Source organism: Carettochelys insculpta, chromosome 7 (genome assembly GCF_033958435.1).
Source record: "Carettochelys insculpta isolate YL-2023 chromosome 7, ASM3395843v1, whole genome shotgun sequence".
In the NCBI taxonomy this organism is placed as follows: Eukaryota; Metazoa; Chordata; order Testudines; family Carettochelyidae; genus Carettochelys; species Carettochelys insculpta.
This window is the reverse complement of record NC_134143.1, coordinates 15,566,656-15,589,064: the sequence shown is the minus strand read 5'-3', so window position 1 is coordinate 15,589,064 and position 22,409 is coordinate 15,566,656. Positions and strand designations below refer to the sequence as shown.

Sequence of the window (22,409 nt, the reverse complement as noted above, 5' to 3'; positions counted from 1 at the left end):
CCTCCATTAGTAAAATTTGTTATCAGTAGGATGATTTGCATGAGCTAATTGTACATATCCTTAAATGTTTGCAGGATTAGGCACTATAATAAAAAGACACAAGCTTCAAAAGAAACAAAGTGAATGTAGCCACTTGTCTTTAGCCCTCAGGCACCACAATTTTCATTAGACATACCCCATGGAAGCAGATGTGATTTTCATTCATTTTTATTATTAAAGGCCTACTTTAGACCTCTCACTATTATACACATTCTATGAAATTCTATAAGGTGCCACAAAACTTCTTGCTGTTCTCAAAGCTACAGACTAACATGGCTACCTCTCTGATACTTGTCATTCTATGAAACTGTTTCCTTTCAGAAAACCTAGCATGTGAATAGAACATTGCACAAACTGGGTGTCATTCGAAACAATTTACATTCATCTGTAAGTCACAGTCACTTTTCCAACTGGTAGAGGACAGAATTCACTAAAATATCTCCAATGGTTCCCCGCTAATCCCTTCACAAAAAGATGGTGATATTTTATAGCACAAAGTAAGTTTCATTAGTGTCTATTAAAAATAGAATTGAACTGTAAATAAAAGCAAAACCCATAATTACTATTCTTTATTTAGGAGTAATATGTATCTTGACATGTCTCCTCGGGTAAAGATAATTAGCTAAAATAGTTTCATATTTTGAACTCCTCTGTGGTAATAAATGAGGCTCAAGAGTGTTGGCAAAATTAACCACAATCCTGGGACCTGATCCAAGTATCCCATGACAATAGGAAAAACAGAACTATAACATTCAAAATATTATTTCACTTTTAAAATCTTCATAGAGTTCAAAAACTTCTTTGTTCCAGTTTTGCCTTTGAAAATGCCAGTTGCATTCCAAAGACAAAAAAGAACATTTCCTCTTAATCGTGTACAATATTATCTGAGCAGTCATAAAAAAAACCCTGCTGGTTCAGCTCAGTGGCCCATCTAGTCCAGTATCCCATCTTCCAACGGTGGCTTCAGAAGGAACGAGCAGAAGAGGCAATTTGTCAAGTGATCCATTCTCTGTCATTCAGTCCCAGCTTTTGGCAGACAGAATCTCAGAGACACCCAGGGCATGTAGTTGCATTTCTGACTTCTCTGACAGTAGCCACTTCAGGGAGTATCCTCCAAAAAATGTTCTCGCTCTTTTATAACCCAATTATAGTTTTGCCCTTCACAACATCCCCTAGCAATGAGTTCCACAGGTTTCCCAGGCACTGTTGGAAGAAGTACTTCCTATTGTTTGTTTTAACTCTCCTGCCTAGTAATTTAATCGCATGTGTTATGCCAAGAAGTTAAATAACACTTCCTCTGCACACTGTTCATTTTTTTTGTAACTCTTATGTCCCCCGTTAGTCGTTTCTTTTCTAAAATGAACAGTCCCAATATTTTAATCTTTCCTCGGAAGTAAATATTGTTTTAAAAGTACCTGTTGAAACTATTAAAATTATATTGGCTAACAAGTTCCCAGTCTACCCCTGGCTTAGGGGAGAAGCACCCAGCTGACTCTCCAAAGTAGGGCACAGTGGGCATGGGGGGTGGTGTGCATGGGCGTGGCCTTGCTCTTATCCCACCTCTCATTCTACTAGTTTCTCAGCAGTGGCTCCAATGCAGATCCAAGTGTTCTGGCTAGTCAGTGGTTCCAGGGTAGACTCTCTACTGCAGCCAGTTGCAAAAGAAATGGGAGCAGGGGTTAGCAGTGTCCCAGGTACTGCAAGCTCCCGTGCCTCCCCTCGGTGGTGTTTTTTTATGCACAAATTACACATTAGCATAGGAAATTATTTTATCAATCTGTTTTAAACTTTAACTGTCATACATTAATGGTAACACTCACCCGTTAACCATTTAATAATTTACATCCCTATTCCCTACCTTAAGCATTTTGGCTGCCCTTCTCTGTACTTTGCCCCATCTTGAAAAAGCCATATTAGAAATAGAAAAAGAGTCACAATTTCTAACAAGACCACTGGAGACTCAACAGAGCAGGGGGAGGGGAGGGTAGAGGAAAAGGTGCTTAAAATGATTGCAGAATTCTTAAAAGCTGGTAAAAGGTTTAATCCTGTATAATGATTTATAAAGTGACAAGTAAAATAGATTTACTGTGACAGTTTGAAACGAGACCAACATAAATAAAATTACCACTCACGTGGTCACAACCTCTCCTCCACCCTTTTTACAGCTAAAAGCATACACAAAAGGAAGTGCTCTACCAACCAAAGTAATGATTCCCTCCTCCCCACCACACACACAATTCAGAGCTACAGGAAGAGAGAAAAGAAAGCCCAATAATGCACGAATGCTGTATTGAGCAATTGCTTTTTAATCTGAAGGGTAGTGGGATCAAGTACCAACTGCTTGTTGACCTCAAAAATGCTGCAATCCAAAAATAAAAAGATATCTATATACTATATTCCTAAGTAAAATACTACCCATGCCCCTCTCCACAAAAAGAAAAAAACAACCTCTTATACTTAATGGGATTTGAAGTTTAATATAAATTTGAACATCCAGGTAAATGTTGTGCTGCACCAAAGAGGCAAAACATAAACACAAAAAATTCAGAGATTAAGTGCCCTAAATGCTACTCTGGCTCGTAGGTTCTATGGCCACAACACAGTTCAGCTCCTCTGGCATTGTTTGCATTTGCTTTTACTACTGAACGCCAGCTACCAACCTTTCAAGGCTTGCATCGAGGTCCCCTGTGCCAAAAACGCATACGAGATCTTAAGCTGTCTATTCCTGACACTCTAGCGTGTAGAACAGAGCCAACGTCTTTCCCTGAAACACAACAAAACCATAAAATTTTACTGACGTGTATAAACACAGGGCTTCCTCACTGTACTTCTGACGTGCCAGTCACAGTTCAGTTTCTTTGTCAAGGCTCTTGTCTCTCAAAGTGTGTTTACACAAGCACCAAAGACTGAGTTTTCTTCCACTGAATCAAACTCATTCAGCTTCCAGCTGTGCAGAGAGAGAAAGAGAGAGAAAAAGCATTTAAACCACACTGGCTAGAGACCAGCTGCTCTTCTCTGCTTGCATTGAATTTCTGTCAGCTGCACTGGGCTTCACAACCTTAATCCATACCCAGAGCAGATCGCCAAGCCCCAGAAGGACCTGATTTTCAGCCACAGAGCAAGGGCATGCTGCAGATTTGGCGATGCCATTTCTCTTCCCAATTAATCCCTCTGCCTTGCACAGATCATGAACTGCACTTAAGAGGCGCTCTCTCTCCTTCCCTTCCCTCATCCTTTTCCAGCCTCCTCTCCCATCTTTCACTCCCCCGCCCCCGGCTCCCCTAGCTCAAAGATACATTGACTGCTGGAACCCAGCTGATGCTTATCATGTTTCCACCAATGCTCCCGGGCTCCCCCTTTCTTGGGGGCAGTGGGGGGAGAGATACAGGCATGCAGCCTCCAGCCCTTCTGCCATTACATCAAGCACCAGATGTTTGCTGTATGTGCTGGCACCAGCAGCTCAGCAGAGCATCCATGGCTCCAAAGCCCAGCCTAAAAACCACACAAGCGAAGCCAAACAGGTCTCCTTCCTCCCCTCGCTTCTGATATGCAGGGTTCCCTCTAATTTTTTTCCAACCAGGGGAAATACATTTTATTATGTGCTCCACCGCATGTGCAGATGTACACCACCAACAGAAACACATGTTGCTGGCTGGCAATGTCCATGGGCGCTTGGCTGATCAGCTGGTCGCTCTTGGGCAGCTGCCCAACCACTCAGTTTACCGAGAACACTGGTGGTGGCGTATCAGCATGTAAAGAAACACACACACACACAACCCTATAGGTGCTGCCGCACGTCCTGGCTGGAAGTGGTTTCCATCATATACATGGACTATTGGTTTGGTTCAGTGATTCTCAGCACCCCTCACAATATAAATTGTTCCAGCGTCCCACCCTAGATGGGTTCACCCCTGGCTGCAAGTTGCTTTTATACCATCTCCTTCAGCATCTTCTCAAAACTAGCATCTGCTTCCTTTCTCTGAATGTATGGCATGAACATAGATACTGCCCGCTTCCCCCACAAACCACACCAGAGACTGTAAACAGGTCAATAACTGCCAAGGGCATCTTCCTTGCAAAAGAAAAATTAAGAAGCCTGAACATTAAGGTTCTAATGTACAGACATTCACAAAAAAAAAATAAAACCACCAACCACAGCTCAGTGTTTACTTTGCAGCAGCCCTGGGCTTAAGGACACATTGGAAATCAGTCATCTGATTCAACCACAAGACTTTGCAAAATTACTACTCATTAAGCAGATTTTGGGGGAAAAAATCCAGTCTGATTTCACACTTGCAAGAAATACACACACACACACCACACAGACACACACAAGCCCAGCTCTCTGCAGGATCCCCATTGTTTAGCACAGCCTCTAAACAGAAAGCACTGATTTAAATTGATGTTTGGAAACTTGTAATTGAGCCTACTACCATGCCATCTTTTTCGCTCTCCCCAAGCTCTCCCACATCAGCTCTGTTGGAACACACAATGCTTCATCTTTACATTATCTGTGCCACGCAAGCTTAAGGTAACACCCCACCTGTGTTTAACACCATTTCCCCCTCTCCCTCCCACGTGTGCATCGCCATCTGAGTCTTAACCTGTTTGTCCACAGATGCGTCAAGTACATACAGACATGCCTAATGAGAATCTGATCTGCCATCCAAAAGGTCTCCCACCACTCTGCTCCTGGATAGGCAGTTGCCTACATAGTGCTGGTTGATGTTAACATTTGCTCGCCAATCCTTCAAGGAAGGAAGCAAAACATAACACAGAAATTAGTGGAATATCAGCACATGGCTGCTGGACTCTCAGGTTTTCATGTGCTGGCAGAGCTCTTGTCAGAACACAGAACATGACCCATAAAAGCAGTTACCACATAAGCCTTTCCCTCAAAACAGAAGCTATAGGACAGTCATGGCTATCAAAGCCAAGATCAATAGAGGATCTGCTTAAACAGGCTCGATACAAATAAAAAATTAGCCCAATCCTGCAAATACCCAGGCACCTGAGTATCCCTAGTCCTATGGGCTGAATTATGATTATGAATATACAGTTCTTTCACAGTAATACTTCTGGCCCCAATTGAGCTTGATGCTCCCTTTTACTAGTGCTATACAAAAAAGCACAGCAAGGTAATCCCTGATCCAAAGAGACAAGTCAGACTGCTGCTTTCCTTTGCACAGATGGGATGCCAAATTTCAGAGAGTTTAAGTGATTCACCCATGCAGGACAGAAATGAACTCACACAACCAGAGTCACTATGTAGTACCTTAAACCCAACATGTTCTTTTCTCACTATTAGGACTTTTTTAATGGGATTGGGTCCGACAGTTATAGAAAAAAAGAGTGTGTGTAAGTGTGTGCATATGTAGGGCTCAGATCCTTCAAAGACTTACACAAAGGGCTTAGCTTTACAAAGTTAGCAACCCCCACTTCCATTGTGGAATCATGGGCTGGTCACATTAAAAACTCAGAGATTTTAAAAACCTAAATTAGACACTGACTTTCAAACATTTAAGCAAATGCTTAAATTTCATATGCACAAGTAGGTCCATAGAGCTCGGGGGGGGGGGGCGGGAGGGGCTAGTAATGTGTTTAAATTCTCTTTGTAAAGAAGTATTCTCAGGATCAACATGTTATTTAAATTCATTGGGGATTCATATACCTTTTTGCATCTGTCTCCCTCTCTCTCCGTTTGGACAATGCTACTGAGTAGGAGAAGTACAAAGATGAGTTTGAAAGCACAAATGCTTCTTGCAATGCCATGAAACTTCTTGAGAAACAGAGTTAAGATAATCAGTCATCCAATCATACCAACAGAGAAACCTGAATACAAAGCAGAAATTTTGAGAAGTAAATTAGATCAGTAAATGTTTTAGTTTTAAAAAGTGATACTGTCAACTTGAACATGAAAAATTCCACATTTTTCTCCCATGTTAATTTTAAAGTTCTTGGCAATGACAGAAATAAAACAAAATGATTAAAATTAAAAGAAAATATAACCTGTTTTTAAGTTGTATTACTGCTTTGTGCATTTGGCAGCACTCTGTGAAGTCAGTTTCATCATTTCAGGTGCCAGTTTCCTGTCTGTGTGGATCTTATGCATACAAACAGAAGAAAGAACCACTTTTTTTTTTTTTGGACAAACAGGAAAGTCTGACTCTAAAGCCATGAAAATTAGTAGGGTAACTCAATAGGAAATGCAATGCCTGAAATATTGTTTCAATTGACTAGATTTCAGGTTGGTATGCCTTTAACACCACAAAGGGTATTATTTATAATTATTATTAATAACACAGGCATAATAACTTTAATAATCAGGTCTACTTTATACAAACAATAGCACAGTGAGCCCTCAAAAGTAAGATTAAGTAATAACTACACAATTCAATACCTACATATTACATTTCCTTCAATCTCCATCAAGCCACAGCTTCCTGACACTGTATTAATAAATGTAAGTAGTTCTTTGGTATAAAAGAATAGAAAAAAAAGTTTTCATATTAAAAGGGAGTTCTGACAGCACTTTCTGTAAAGATGAAGTCCTCTGCTTAAATATTTTAAACAATATAATTTGACTTAATTCAATCTGTATTTTTCAATAGAGCCATCTCAGAGAGGTGTTAATCAAGTGCATGTGTAACGCATCATGTTATCTACAAAAACCTCCTTAAGGAGGATTCTTTTGAAATAAAGGGATTTCAACATGAAATGTTGTCCCAAGAATGATTATTATAGCCATCAATCATGAAACGAATAATAATGACAAAACCTGTGCATAAAGAAAATGGATGGGCTAAATTTTCAAAGATAACTACAGGTTGAACCTCTTTCATCCCAACCAGTGCCAGTCGAGAGAAATTTCTGGGCGATGGGAGGTCAATATTTTCTAGCATATTACCAATACTTCTACTGCTCACTGGGCTCTTATAGAATATAAGCACTGGAAGGGACCTCGAGAGGTCATCAAGTCCAGTCCCCTGCCCTCACAGCCCTAGGCCATCTGTTAGATATTTATCCAACTTACTCTTAAATACCTGCATTGATAGAGATGTCCCAATCACCCTAGGCAATTTATTCCAGTACTTACCCACCTTGATAGTATGGAAACTTTAAAGACATTTAGAGGTAAATTGCAGCTAAATAACAGCACAGAACACTGAGAGCCAGGTCTGGTCACGGGAAACTTGGCCACACCCATGATAAGTGGTCATCGGGCAAACTAGAATCATGCTGGATTATGGGAGTTTGCTGGACAAGAGAGCTCTGGATTAGAGAGATTTAACCTGGAGTGAATTTGGGATACTTTCTTAGATGTCAATGTTGAGTTACTTTAAAGTGGCCTGTATCGGAGGGGTAGCCGTGTTAGTCTGGATCTGTAACAGCAACAAAGGGACCCGTGGCACCTTATAGACTAACAGAAAAGTTTTGAGCATGAGCTTTCATGAGCACAGACTTACTTCAAAAATGGCCTGTTTTTCACATGGAAGTGTTTGGAGGGGCATCCTGGATTTTTGTCTCTTTTTCAGCACTTCGTTTAATTCACCCAGAAAATAGTCACTCGAGAAAATGTGCAGAAGTTGGTCACAAAGACATTGTCCAGACCAAATTCTGATGGAAAACGAGGGGAAAATTCAAACCAACACGTCCTAAATGCTTGTTTTGCAACCAGCTGCAATTAATTAAAAAAAATTACTTATACCTTAGACACCTATTGACATCAAGACCCTATAACAGGTATGGGAGGCTTTTGTGATAGCAGCTACTGAAAAAACTGTGGGAGGATCATTTTTCAGGTTCTTTAAAATAAAACCTGAAAAGCAGACGAATAAAAAAAAACGCACAATTTTTTATTTAAATCCTATATTTGCTTTTTTTTTAAAATCAATAATAACTTTATAGTTTAAAATAACAGTTACAATGAAATCTCATCTCCAACATGCTATACCTACACAGACAGTCTCATAAAAATGAATTAATGGCTCTAGTCTGCCCAGCCTAACTATTAGCTCTTGCTTCTTAAAAGTTCTGGGCATTCAATTTCTGTTTCTCAGCAGACTGAAAAGTAACATGTGCAAAGTGACACACAAGCTGGATGGGACTGTTTTTTGTTTTGTGCTTATCTGGTGGTGGTCCTTGACCAAGCACAGCAAACAAGTTAGTTAAGACACTAAGCCCAGGTCTACACTCAACATTAAAATCGATTGTAGATACACAGTTCTAGCTGCAGCAGCTGCATAGCTACAATCGACTTATCTACAACTGAGTCACCTCATGGCCCTCACAGGAAGAGGTCATTGGAAGAAACAGTCCCGTTGACCTCCCTTACTCCTTGTGATATTGAGGAGAATAGGGGTCATCGACAGCTGACCCCAGATAGTTTGATTTTGCGTGTCCCTACCAGGTGTGAAAAATCAAACCCCAAAAGACCGACTCTGACCAGGTTGATCTTCCACGTAGTAAAGACATACCCTTAAAGTCAGAAAGACAATACACAGGAAAGGACAGAAGCAGCACAGAAGGAAACAGTGGAGTAGACTGGAAAGAAAAAGAGAAGACATTATTCTGCACACAAACAGCTTCCTATATCCCCCACTTATGTCACAGAAAAACTGTCATGGCCTGGCATAAGAGAGATCCAATCAGGGAATATTCTGAAGAAGTTCATTCCGCTGTAAAAAAGGAAAATATGTCAGTGTAAGCAGTGCAAGAAGCGGGTGCAAGGTCTAGTTGCAAGAATCATAAAGAAAAGTGCTTATTGGGAGAAAATGCAGTGGATGAAGATGTGGAGGTGGTTAAGTTGATCAACTGGTTACTAACTCGGGGTATATCTACACTACACGGAAGATTGACCCATTCAGGGGTCGATCTTCCAGGGTTTGAGCCTGCGCACCTAGTAAGGATGCGCAAAATTGCACTATCTGGGGTCAGCAGTTGACCCCAGTACTCATCATTATCGCGAGTAAGGAAGGTCAACAGGAGTGTTTCTGTGAGGACAGCCAGGTGAATGGACTGGTAGATATGCAATTCTAGCTATGGCAATTGCAGAGCTATAATAGACTTACCTACAATCAAGTGGAATGTCTAGTGTAGACCTGGTCTTAAATGCTTCCCTGTGCACAGAATCATTCTTCAAGGCTCTCTTTGTGCCTTTTAGCATCTATGTGATTTAACACATAAATTCCCAAGCTGTTTGCTGTGTTGGATGCTGCTAGAAAAAATTGTTTAATTTAGCAAATCCTTATAGCTTGCTTAATTAATTAACTAGTTTTAGAACCTCTCACCCAGGTATACAGAAATCTGCAGTAAGAGGAATCTAGAGTTGCCACTTGCCACCGAGTGTCATTTTCTTATTTTATATAACATAATACGTGCCCCTGATTTTGGAATATCATGGCCACAGACCACAGAAAGTCTATTTCCTATTTTACTTCAGCATAACTCATCTTCTCCTAGGGAACCGCATGCTGTGCATGTTTTCTCAAAAAAAAAGAAGTGCCCATAAGTTCAATAGGGCTTACTCCAAGACTAAGTGTACTCTAAGCACAATCAGTCTTTGCTTTTTTGGTAACTTTATTAAATCAATCCACCCTGCTGAAAAGAGAAGTATTATTCTGTTTGCAACACTATTCTTGTCAAAAATGTCACACCAGCACAGAGACCTAGCCCTGATCCTGAAACACTTGCTCATATGCAGGAAATGCATTATTATTTTTATTACTATGGTGCCTAGTGCTCCAACTCATGAAGCTGATATTCATTGAGCTAGGTGCCATACAAACACAATATAAACTCTCTCTCTCTCTCTCTCGACTTCACAGTGACTATTCAGGGTGCCCAACACAGAGCATGTGCATAAACGTCCGCATGACCAAATCCTTAGTTTGTATGCATTTGTTCCATCCACTTACCGTAGAACCCCAGCTTAACATGATTTCGACTTGTGCGTTTCTTGGAACAATGCGAGTCAAAACCAACAGTTACTGCCCGACTGTTGAACCAGAGAATTTGCTGAAACTCGTAAAAGGGGTTAATATTGTCTAGCAGCATTATCAACACTTCCACTGCTTACTGGGCTCTTAGAAGACATTTAGGAGTAAATTACAGCTAAATAATAGCACGGAACACTGAGAGCCAGGACTGGCAGTTGTGAACAAACTTTATGGGATTGTGGGGAACTTAGCCACATCCATGACAAGTGGACACTCAGCTACCTAAAAATCAGGCTGGACTATGGATGCTCCTAACCAAGGAATGCTGGACTAGAGAGGTCCAACTTGTGTCTAAGAGCCTCAGTAAAGGAATCAGGATCACTTTATTCTAGCCAACGTATAATGTGCAAAATACCAAAATCTGAAAATCCTTCTGCGGCACTTCAACCCCCACACCCAAAGAAAGCTTTAAAGCTGCAAAAATTGAACAAGCAAGTTGCTCAAGCAAGCACCTATGGGATTCTGCCAACTGACCTATTTGACCCTCCCAAGACACAGCTGACTGTACTACACTGGCTTTGAACGTATTCATCGGTGAACAAGGCTGCCCACTAAGGGCTGACTGGCAAGGAGGATATAGGAGCCGCAGATACTGGAGTTTCTCCTTTTGTTCGGTGAGTGGGTGTCTGTCTCTGGAACATGGAAACCAGAGCTTTGATCCCAGCTGTCAGTGTGGTAGGTTTACATATTGCGGAAGACAATTTATTCCTTCGCTACAACCAAGGCTCCACCAAATTCACAGCCATTATAAACACATCCTCGACCATGAAATTTGTTCTTTTTTGTATTTTTACCCAATATGACACACACAGGCTGGGGTCCCAATCCAAAAGGGACTTGGCAGGGCAATTGTACAGAGGTCATGATGCTACCCCCTCTTACTTTTGTGCTGCCTTCAGAGCTGGACCCAGGATGGCCAGCCATCTCTGCAGAAGGGTGAAGGCAATGCAGAAGGGTGATTTGTAGGGGGATTGTGGTACTACCTTAGCCTTTGCTGGTTTTAAGTACATCTTTGGATTTAAACATCTGAACCCATAAAATTCACACTTTTTAAAAGCTATGACTAGGACATTTATAAAAATGGACCCAAATTTGGTAGGGACCTACCTATACCTGCACCTCAAAGATGTCAGCACATAAGCTTCAAGGTCACAAAATCTCTTTGAGAACACAGCCCAGGAAGGGCACTCTATCTAAACGCATCACCAGTTTTGTAGTAAAACCAAAGGGTATAGTAAGATTCACAGGATGACCTCGGATATGTGGAAATATCAATTTTGTCTGAACCAGAGGAACTGAACTGGTTGTTTTAGAGAAAAAACAACCACCATTAGATCTGTATTAACTAATGAGAGTTACCATGGAATCTTATATAGCTATGGATGCCAAGGAGCTTAGGTATTTGGGTCATCTAATGGCACGTCTACAATTATAATGCTATAGCAGTAGTACTGCAGGCCATGTCTACACAACCAGTGATTTCAGAAAAATGTATATTGCTGTAGATGGGACTATTCCACCAGCTGAGTAACTTAAGTTATGCCAGCATTAGCACTAGCATGCACAGTGCTGTGTCAGTGGGAAAGAGTTTCCTGCTAGCATAGTTGCTGAAACTCACTGGGGTGGATTAACGATGCTGATGGGATGTTGATGTCCATTGGCATAGAACAGCTGCATGAGAGACTTTAGAGTGGTACAGCTGCATTAGAAAAGCTGCAGCTCTTCAGCATGGCTACAGCCTCAAAATGTAGACACAACCAATGCCAACAGGATTCCACTGACCTTCAACTTCCTGTCTATGTGCAGGTTCGGTCAGCAGAAGTGCCTGTCTCAGGAGTGTGAAAAATCCACATGCATGAGAAACATAAATATACCAAATTAAGACTCTAGAGTAGACCAAGTCTCAGGCCAAGTCCAAACTAGACCTTAAAGTCGACTGTAGATATGCAATTCCAGCTATGGCAATTGCGCAGCAGGAATCGACTTACTGATAATAGACTCACTTGGACGACCTCCCTCACTCCTCACAGTATTGAGAAATACAGGGGTCAACCCTCGTAGTTCTACTTCGTGTGTCCCTACTAGATGCACATAATCAGACTCTGGAAGATTGACCTTAATTGGGTCGATCTTCCAAGTAGTAAAGACAGACTCCTCCCACACTGTATGATAGTGTGGCATGTGCTGAGGACTTGCTTCATCAGATGTGCACACTAAAGAAGCAAACACAACCTGCCCTGCAGCACCAGAGGGAGGGAAGACGGGATTCTTTGGAAATTTCTCTTCTTTGTAGTGGTCAGATCTAACCCTTTCTACCTTCAGAGGCATGATCAGATCACAGCCAGAAGTGTTATAGCTTGAGGCAGAATGTTTCCAGCATCGTTTCAGTTCTCGGAATCACTTTACTGAAAATCAAAAGGGTTTCAAGCCTTCTAAGTTCCCAAACTGGATCTAGGGCTTCCAACAGGAATTGGCTATAGCTTCATTGACTGGCACAGCTAAGTTCTCTTTGCCTGTGTTTGTTTTGTTCTTGTTTTAATTCATTCCTGATTATTTCCATTAGCTGCAAAAGGCTTCTTAGCATATTATGTACTGTGACTTTTACTTACTTCCTAATAATAATGATGCTACCAACCAAGTGGATATGCTACCACTTATTCAGGGCTTTATATCAGGTCAATCTTAGGAAAAACTTACCTCTGGCCCATGTAAGTTTTGACCATCAACTAAACATGAATGTTTATATAGTAGATATGTAAGTGAAGCAAGTCCTTTGTTTTCTTACCCTCTAAACTTTAGAAAAAAGTGAAAGGAAGAAAGTGTTTCTTCCCTAGAAATTCTGCTACACTAGGTTTTAACATGTCCACATTTACCTTCTTCAAAGACTTGACACTGTTCCTTTGATTTTTGCTTCTGGAGTGGTATGAAGTGGAGGCAGGCTAAAGATGGCTATTTCTAGACTTTTTTTAAAGTTCATCTTGGGATCTGTCATTTTGACCACACGTAATTCCATCTGCTTGTAAAGGTGCCTGCTGAAAAGACATTTCTGCAAGAGACATTGTTTGCTCTAAGTTACTAAAAAGATTTTTTATGAAAACAATTTGGCACCTCCTTAACAGGCCTGCAGTCCAGGGTCTCAAAGCCACACAGCAGATACAAAAGAATTTAAAATATTCTCACCTTTACCCTCGTTGGAGGTGTGGACAGAGAGATCGGGAGAATCCATTTTTGGGTAGTTTGCTCTAGCCTGGTCTAAACTGCATGTGCCACAGCAGCTGAGCAGCTGTAGCACTGTAATGCAAACATTTATTACAGAGACAGAATGGGTTTTTCTAACACTGTACTTAATACAAGAGGTAACAGTTAGGTTGACAGCAGAATTCTTCCATCAACCTTGGGGTGGCTACACTGGTGGCTACGTCTTAATTTCATCTCTCTGGTAGGCAGCCCATTCATCAAGTTTTAAGCTGGACAGCTCTGTTTTTGTATGATTTGTCCCTACCCAGTTATGACCTATAACCAGACACTGTTTTGTCTGGTACCATCATGAACACACTGAGGATGCCATTCTGCAAAGCACATGGCTTCTCCCTTGCTGTCACTACCTGGGTGGCACTCTCTTCAAAATGGCATCCTGGTCAGGTATAAAACTGCACTCAACTTAGAGTAGGCCCAGGCCATTCCAGAAGTTTGTGCAACTATGATGATGTCCTGTATTTCAAAGGTGTGTCAGAGGCCAATCTTCTCTGGAGGGCACTGAACTTCTCAGATCCCTGAACAACAGTGCTTGGTGGACCTATGTTTTAGTTATGAAGTAGGTCTAAAAGCTTGGTAACATCTGTTAACAGTAGGAAGACATCCTCATTGGTTTAACAGAACACCACTTATCATCTATAGTCCCCAACTCAAAACCCTGCAACGCATCATTAAAAACCTACAACCTATTCTGCATCAGGATGCTACACTCCAGAAGGCTCTAGGTGACCGGGTGTGCTTTCCTAGAGACAGCCTCCTAACCCGAGAAAGATTCTCACCAGCAATCACAGGCTACAACGCAGTAATAGTAATCCTGGAACTCTTCTTTGCAACAAACCCAGCTGCCAACTATGTCCACGTATTGATTCTGGGGATACCATCACTGGACCTATCCATGTCAGTTACAAGATAAAAGGCACATTCTTGTGCACTTCCAGCAAAATTATACATGCCATTATGTGCCAACAATGCCCTGCCACTACATACATAGGACAGACTGAGCAAAACCTTCACCAAAGAATAGATGGAAACAGAGCAGACGTCAAGAAACTCAATACACATAAGCCAGTTAGTGAACATTTCAATGGAGTGGGCCATTCTGTTAAAGACCTGAGAATTTGTGTCCTAGAACATAAAGAATTTAAAAACAGCTTAAAGCAAGAAATTTGTGAGTTGGAGTTCATATTCAAAATTCAACACATTAACATGGGGTATGAACAGAGATATCAATTACCTCATGCATTACAAGGACTTCTCCCCTTCCTCTGATGCTTGTAATTATCTCAGACAGGACAATTAACATCCCCCCACCTCTTCCCTCCCCCCCTATAATCTTATTTGATTTGCCAGTTTTTATTGCATTTTTTTTTGGTCCTCTGTACCGCTGTACTTATTTCCAGTACAGACTGACATGAGATTGATCTGATGAAGTGGGTCTGTCCCACGAAAGCTCATCACTGAATAAATCATTTTGTTAGTCTTTAAAGTGCTACATTGCTGCTGCTTTGTTTTGTTGGTTTTCTCTCAGGCAGCTAATATGTTAAATCTACCACTTGCATTGTCTCCAGCAGGATTTTAAGACATGTTAATTAACGTGTTAGCACCTTTCTTTTCCCCCACCAGTGAAAGCAAGACCTCTAGATATGAATATAGATTATTAATCGGCTGAGATATCTATTAAGATTAAGTGACAATTGTGATGTTTTTTCTGATATAGACATTTAGGTGTCCAAATTAGACTCTTCTTGGTGGTCACCCAGTAATAAGTAAGAATTCTTCCTGTCATCCTTGTCTGTGAGTCTGTTTTCGTCTGATCAGCCTAATTCTAGAGCTGCAGGTCTTATCACGAAAGGAGCAGCTGCTAGTAGCTTTTGGAAGAGTGGGGGGCAGCTTTTGATGCTCTTTTTCTCCTTCTCCACCTCTCCACATCTGTGCTGTGGCAGGACCTCTCAAATCACATCACCCTCTCAAGGATTACCACTCTCCTGGGCAATGTTCTCCTAAGAGTCAACAATGATGCCATACTTTTTCATGTGTGCCTTCACAGCATGTCCTTAAATCACTTCCTCTGGACCCCAACCCTCCTCCATCCTTCCTTCAAATTGAGAAAACAGAATCTGTTTTGGGAAGCGCTGATCAGACATCCGGACCACGTGACCAGTCCAAGAAAGTTGTTGGTGAATGATGATAGCCTCAATGCTGGTCATGTTCAACTTCCAGGATGCTAGCATTTGTGCCCCTATCCTCTCAAGAGATATTTAGGATTATCCTGAGGCAGCATTGATAATATTGATCAAGTGCCTACAAGTGATGTTTGTAAGTTGTCCAGATTTTACAGGTGTACAGCAGTGTTGGAACCACCACTGTACAGTATACAAGGAGCTTTGTCTTAGCACAGATGTCCCAGTCCTCGAAGACCCTTTGTCTCAGGTGGGAGAAAGCAAAGCCTGAGTAGCTCAAACAATGCTGGATTTCTGTGTCAAATATTGACTTTAGTGGAAAAAGATTTCTAAGATATGGGAAATGCTCCACATTTTCCAGCAGTTCTCCATTGACTTCAACAGAGGGTACATGAGATTGCCCCTTCAGTAAGGGCTGGTGGAGCCTCTTTGGTTTTTGTGATGTTTAGTGTGAGGTCAAGACTCTCCTACGCTTTGGCAAAGATGCTTAAGAAGATCTGAAGGGCTACACAAGAAAGAGCAGCAACCATGTTGTCATCTACATACTGGAGCTCCATAATCAAGGTCATCGAGCTTTTGTTTTAGCCTTCCATCTCCTGAGATTGAAACGCTTCCCATTCATTCTAGACAATCTTCATGCAATTTGGAAGCCTGCCACCAATGAGGTGAAGGATCATGGTGATGAAGATGTAGAAGAGCACTGGAGCAATGACAGTCTTGACTCCCATTTTCATCTCAAAGGGGTCACTTTGGGATCTGTTGTTGCTCAACACTATGATGTTTTTTGTGATGTGGTCTCAGAATGAGACTAATGTCAAGCTCATTGTAAATAGCTACTAAAAAGTATCTTGTGGACACCACTGATCTGGGCTAAAATGAAATCTATGACGTTACAAGATGAAAGTAAATTTAAGTGACAAACCAGGAGATTTAGTTTTGATTTAAATGTAAACATCTGCATCATTTAAAGCTATGTTCTGGCACTTCAATCCAGTATGAATATAATTTAATTAAAGATTGTTTTATTTCAGACATACATGTTGACATTCTAGTTGTGGGCGTCAAGAGACATACTAGTCATTTAATCCTTTGAAAGACAACTCTTTTACAGGAATCATTTTTTCTCTCATATGCACTAGTGTTTTTTTAATAGGAGAAAACACTCTGGCTTTCTATGAGAGGCATATTGTCATTTCATTTACCTACATGGCTGCATTTCCCTCTTTTTAATAAAAAGGAAAAAAAAAACACGTGCACACTCCCCCACCCCTCCTCCTTCCCCCTGATGAGCTAACAAAGTACATTGGTTTTAAAACACTAGAAAACAATCCATTCGCTCCAGCTGTCAAGAACTGTTCTCCAAAGTCTCTAAGGAAATTAAGTAAAATAACTTCTCTGATGGAAAGGCATTAGGATTTCCCTCATACAAGCAGAAAGCTCATACCTGAATATGCTTGGATGAAAATGAAAGTCCATAGTACAGTATTGCATATGACACCTGCAAAACAGTTACCACTCCAAGTCAAACTACCAGAGCCCTATTGATTACATGACCATGACTAGCAATACAGCAGGGAAGTAATCCACATACAAGTGAGAAGTGTTTTCTGAGTACTTATCAGAAGCCAGGGCAATAATTCTTACCTGGAAAGCGCTGTTTGCAGTTGCTTACTGATTTGTCAGCCTGCATACTGCTCTCTCCTCATGATTTATGATGTCCTAGCACAGAGACGTCTATTACTGTCCTCATTTATTGCCTGCAGCTGCCATTCTTGCCAGCAATTCTACAGTTGGTTTGTAGGTGAAGTACCAAAGGCATTTAGAGCATACACCTAAGAGATGCAATTTTAATCAACCCGATTCACAAGCTTCATTTAGATGTTGGAGCGATGCGCAGGGCATAGCAATTAAAGTGGACTTGACCAACAGAGAAGAAGTCCTATCTCTCTCTCTCAGACGCACACACACACACACACAAGCAATTATGTGCCTCCAACACTATATGTATCCGACAGTGCTGTGGATTTCTGTGGATGTGTTAAATCAAAGGTAAAAAATTTCTGCAGTCTCAGACTCTCAATGCCCTTGTTTAAAAACACAATATGCGTGTGACAAATTCAGCACTTTCACTTCGCCCTCCCTTATGTCTTACCCCCTGTGCCCTAAAAGACCAAGCAAAAAAGGTAAAGTAGGCAGAAGAAGGCATCCTTCAGTCTGCATAGACTATGGATCACGCCCTTTAAATTTTCAATTGAGGACTTCATTTACAGCGTCTATTGTGACTATGAAGACCCACACGAGAGTGACAGTCCTTGCTGCATCTCTTGCAGATGTGGTGGGTGTCTGGCAAGTCCTTAGTGTGCTTTCTGTGCGCTTGCTTCTCCTCTACTAGCTGTCTGATCTTCAACTCGCCCTTCTGAAGGCCCTTGTGTAACCCCTGCCTCCATCTGCTGCGGTCGTCTGCTAGTTCTTCCCAGTTGTCCAGCTCGATGTCTACCTCTCTGAGGTCTCTCTTGCACACATCTTTGTAGCGCAACTGGGGGCGTCCGGGAGGTCTTTTGCCAGAGGCTAGCTCACCATACAGGATGTCTTTTGGAATCCTTCCATCATTCATTCTGTGGACATGGCCAAGCCAGCGGAGCCGACGCTGCCTGAGGAGGGTGTGCATGGTTGGGATTCCAGATTGCTCGAGGATGGTGGTGTTGGTCACTCTGTCCTTCCATGATATTCCAAGGATGCGCCTGAGGCAGCGCAAGTGGAAGACGTTCAGCCTCTTTTCCTGGCGGGCATACAGGGTCCAAGTCTCGCTGCCATAAAGGAGGGTGCTGAGGATGCAGGCTCTGTAGACTTGCATTTTGGTGTGAGTGTACAGCTTGTTGTTATTCTACACTCTCTTGCTGAGTCTGGACAGAGTTGTGGCCGCTTTTCCAATCCTCCTATTTAGCTCAGTGTCCAATGACAGGGTGTCAGTGACGGTGGACCCAAGGTAAATGAACTCGTGGACGACCTCTAACGTATAGTTGTCAATGCTGATTGATGGGGATTCAGCAACATCCTGATTGAGTACGTGCCTTCTTTAGGCTGATGGTAAGCCCGAAGTCCTTGCACGCTTTGGAGAACTGATCCAGCAGTTTTTGAAGCTGGTCTTCTGTGTGAGACACTACAGCAGCATCATCTGCAAACAGCATGTCTCTGATGAGGACTTCTCGCACCTTAGACTTAGCTTTCAGCCTTGCAAGGTTAAACAGTTTCCCATCAGATCTTGTGTGCAGCAAGATGCCCTCTGTTGAAGATCCAAAGGCATGCTTCAGGAGGAGTGCGAAGAAAATCCCGAACAATGTCGGAGCAAGCACGCATCCTTGTTTGACGCCGCTCCTGATTCTGAAAGCATCCGATAATGCACTGTCATATTGGATGGTTCCTCTCATGTCTTTGTGGAATGACCGGATCATCTTGAGTAACCATGGAGGACAGCCTATCTTGTGGAGCAGTTTGAACAGAGCATCCCTCCTGACCAAGTCAAAGGCCTTGGTCAGGTCGATGAAGGCTATGTAGAGTGGCTTTCTCTGCTCCCTGCACTTCTCCTGCAGCTGCCTTAGAGAGAAGATCATGTCAATGGTAGACCTCTCTGCACAGAATCCGCACTGCGATTCGGGTTACACCCTCTCAGCAAACTTCTGGAGTCTGCCAAGGATGACGCGAGCGAACAGTTTACCAGTGACGCTTAGGAGGGAGATTCCACGGTAGTTGTTGCAGTTGCTTCTGTCTCCTTTGTTCTTATACAATGTTACAATCTTAGCGTTGCGCATATCCTGTGGAACCTCACCCTCTTTCCAGCACAGGCACAGTAGCTCATGTAGGGGTTCCAGGAGCGTGTCCATGGCACATTTGATTACCTCTGGTGGTATACCATCCTGACCAGGGGCCTTTCCTGCTGCAATGCTGTCAATGGCTCTCTTCAGTTCATCCACAGTCAGTTCTTGATCCAGTTCATCCATTAGTGGTAGGAGCTCGACGGCATCGAGGGCTGCGTCAACCACAATGTTCTTGCGTGAGTACAGCTCGGAGCAGTGCTCAACCCAGCGCTCCATCTGTTTGGCTTTGTCAGCAATGACTTCACCAGATTTGGATTTCAGAGGTGCCATCTTGTTCTGGGTGGGTCCTAATGCCTTCCTCATACCCTCGTACATTCCTCTGAGATTACCAAAGTCGGCACAGGTCTGGATGCTGCTGCATAGCTGGAGCCAGTGGTTGCTGGCACAGCGCCTGGCTGTCTGCTGTACTGTTCTTCTGGCGTCTCTAAGTGCTTGCTGGGTACTCTGGCTCGGTGAGCGTTTGTACTCCAGGAGTGCAGCGCTCTTCTTTTCAATGACTGGAATCATCTCATCGGAGTTAACTTCGAACCAGTCGTTCATGTTTCTAGCTCTTCTTCCAAACACCGACAAGGCCGTGTTGTAAACTGTATCCCTCAGATGCTGCCATTTGGATGTCGCATCGGCGCCCCCAGGGCCGCTGCGCAGATTTTCCTGGAGGGTCTCTCTGAACTTTTCAGCTTTCTCCAAGTTTGCCGTCTTTCTGGCGTCAATGCGGGGCCTTCCAGCAGGTTTAGAGCGGTACAGCTTCTTGGGTCTCAGCTTGAGCTTGGAGCAAACTAGTGAGTGATCTGTATCACAGTCAGCACTATGATAGCTGCGTGTCAGAAGGACGTTTTTGAGGTTATTACGCCTAGTGATGACCACGTCTAGTTGATGCCAGTGCTTCGAGCGTGGGTGTCTCCACGACACTCTGTGCTGTGGCTTCGTTCGGAAGAATGTGTTTGTGATGCACAGATTGTGGTACGTGCACAGTTCAAGGAGATGCTGTCCATTGTCGTTCATTTTTCCCACACCGAAGTGTCCTAAGCAGGAAGGCCATGAGGCCCACTCAGCTCCAACTCTTGCATTGAAGTCACCCAAGATGTACAGTTGTTCACGAGCAGGTATTTGCGCTACAGCAGCACTAAGCACGTCATAGAACTTGTCTTATGCTCCAACCCTGTACGCCACACCAGAAGTAAAAGTGCTGATCAGGTGGACAGGACCGGCGCAAGTTTGAAGCATGATCTGAAGAAGTCTTTCTGATCCGCCCATGACTAAATCCACCATTTGCAGAAGGGTGTTTCCGACAGCAAAGCCAACACCATGCTCTCTGGGTTCTTCTTGGGCTTTACCCTGCCAGAAAAAGGTGTAGTCCTTTTCCTTTAGAGATCCCGAATCTGCGAGTCGCGTCTCTTGCAGTGCAGCGATATCAACTCGGAGCCTCTTCAGTTCCATGTTGATGACAGCGGTCTTTTGGGTGTCACTGATAGCCTGAAGATCTTCAGTCAAGCCGGTCAGCATGGTCTGCACATTCCAGCAAGCAAGCTTAAATTGTTGATGTTTCTCATTTCTTGTTGATTTTCTTATTGGTTTGCCTGGTGCCCAAATTTCAGTCGCTTGTCATGTTTGGGAACCTTAAGCCTCACGCACCCAGCGAGGCAGGTGAACTGTGGTGGGACAGTACCCTATTGGCTGGGGGCTGCCCAGCTTGAGGCGGGCGGTGACTCTCCAGTGAGATGCGAGGATCTCTCCCACCGTCGAAGGCAACCCCTGGCGCTCGTTCTCTATGCCAATCGAGCAAGAGCTTATAACCGGTATCTGTTGCCTCCCGTGTTGATGCAACGCTGTTCAGTGATGCCGGAGCACCTGTCCGGGCGCGAGCCTGGGCACTTATTATGGAGACTCTGGGCTGCCCAGACACCAGTGTCCCCCTCTTGGCTTTACTGATATAGTCCAAAGGAGAGGATAACCTCCATGTCTGGTACCAGCTCAGCTGCAGGAGTTGCCAGGACAGTGCCAGAAGTTGACACCGAACCGCCTTTGGACTCCACTCCGAATTTTTTGTCAGGGTTTACTCCCTTAGCCTTTCTCCTTCCCAGGATAACCCACAAGGCAGTGGGGTGTGGAGAATGTGGTTAAGGATCCCACTACTTCATACCTCTCTGTCACCATGAGTCACCGTAGCTCCCTGTGGAGCAATCACACAGGTAGTAACTCCATTCACTGCTTTTATTGTTCTCTCTCTATTCTGCCCCCGTTAGATGGGCTTTCCAGCATACCCTAGAAGTCAACAGACTCAGGCCATTTCAGACTAGTGGGGGTGGGGCCTAAGCACCACTATTTGAGATCCTCCCATCTTTGGAATCATTTTCTACCTACCCGGAATCTGAGTTTCCACAGCTTCCACTTACGTCAGCGGAAGCAGAAGGTGTTTGTACTTGTGAAAATTAAGCCCCCGGTTTCATATACTTAAGGTAAGTATCTAGCATCTATTTGAGTGAGTTTGTCTGTCCGTCCATCCATTCGCTTGTTCAAGAACTCTGCCGAAATGGGAAGAGCTAGGACCACCAAATTCAGTACAGGGCTTCCTCTTATCCTAAATTAAAGCAAGGCAGGGGCTTGGTTGGGCCAGAAAAAAAGAGCTGTGCCTGGAATGGGATTGCTTCTCATAAAACCACATAGAAAAGACACTGAATCACCACACTGGGGAAAGGAACTGGCTGGGGGCACACCCCTCCCCATCTGGCACTGCCCTAACCACGAGCCTCCCATCTGGGGCATGCCATATTGGGAGGACAGAGGAGGCCCTCTTCTCTTACCTCGACTCATACAGGGATGTTGCTGGCTGTTCTCCTTCGTCAGGGAGCGAGCAGAAAGTGCACAGCCTGCTATATTCCCCAAACTGGTGGGGGCAAATGAACCTGGACCTGGCCAGACCATGGAACATGCACATCTCACCTGACTCCAAGCTGCTGCAGTCAAAAAAGGTGTGGGTAGTCTTTTCTCCCCAGGGCAGACTACATGCCCAACTCCTCACCCCCTACTCTTCCCAAGAGCAATGATGTAAATCAGTGGCTCCC

General features: G+C 43.2%; 1 protein-coding gene across 14 annotated transcripts in view; it reads right to left on the bottom strand.

Moving 5' to 3' along the window:
* Positions 1-22,409, bottom strand: part of ZMIZ1 (zinc finger MIZ-type containing 1) — a 563,555-nt gene that overhangs the window by 520,451 nt on the left and 20,695 nt on the right. The window contains exons 1-2 of one of the 14 annotated variants that reach the window (XM_075000052.1): positions 5,711-5,756; positions 2,700-2,803 (exon numbers count right to left, since the gene is read on the bottom strand). The exons of 10 other annotated variants lie outside the window; for them this stretch is intronic. The gene's annotated coding sequence lies outside the window, so the exon portion shown is untranslated. Of the gene's footprint in view, positions 1-2,699; positions 2,804-2,837; positions 2,876-5,710; positions 5,757-22,409 lie in introns of those variants that run through there. 3 more of the 14 variants (XM_075000051.1, XM_075000055.1, XM_075000054.1) reach the window with 3 other exon arrangements.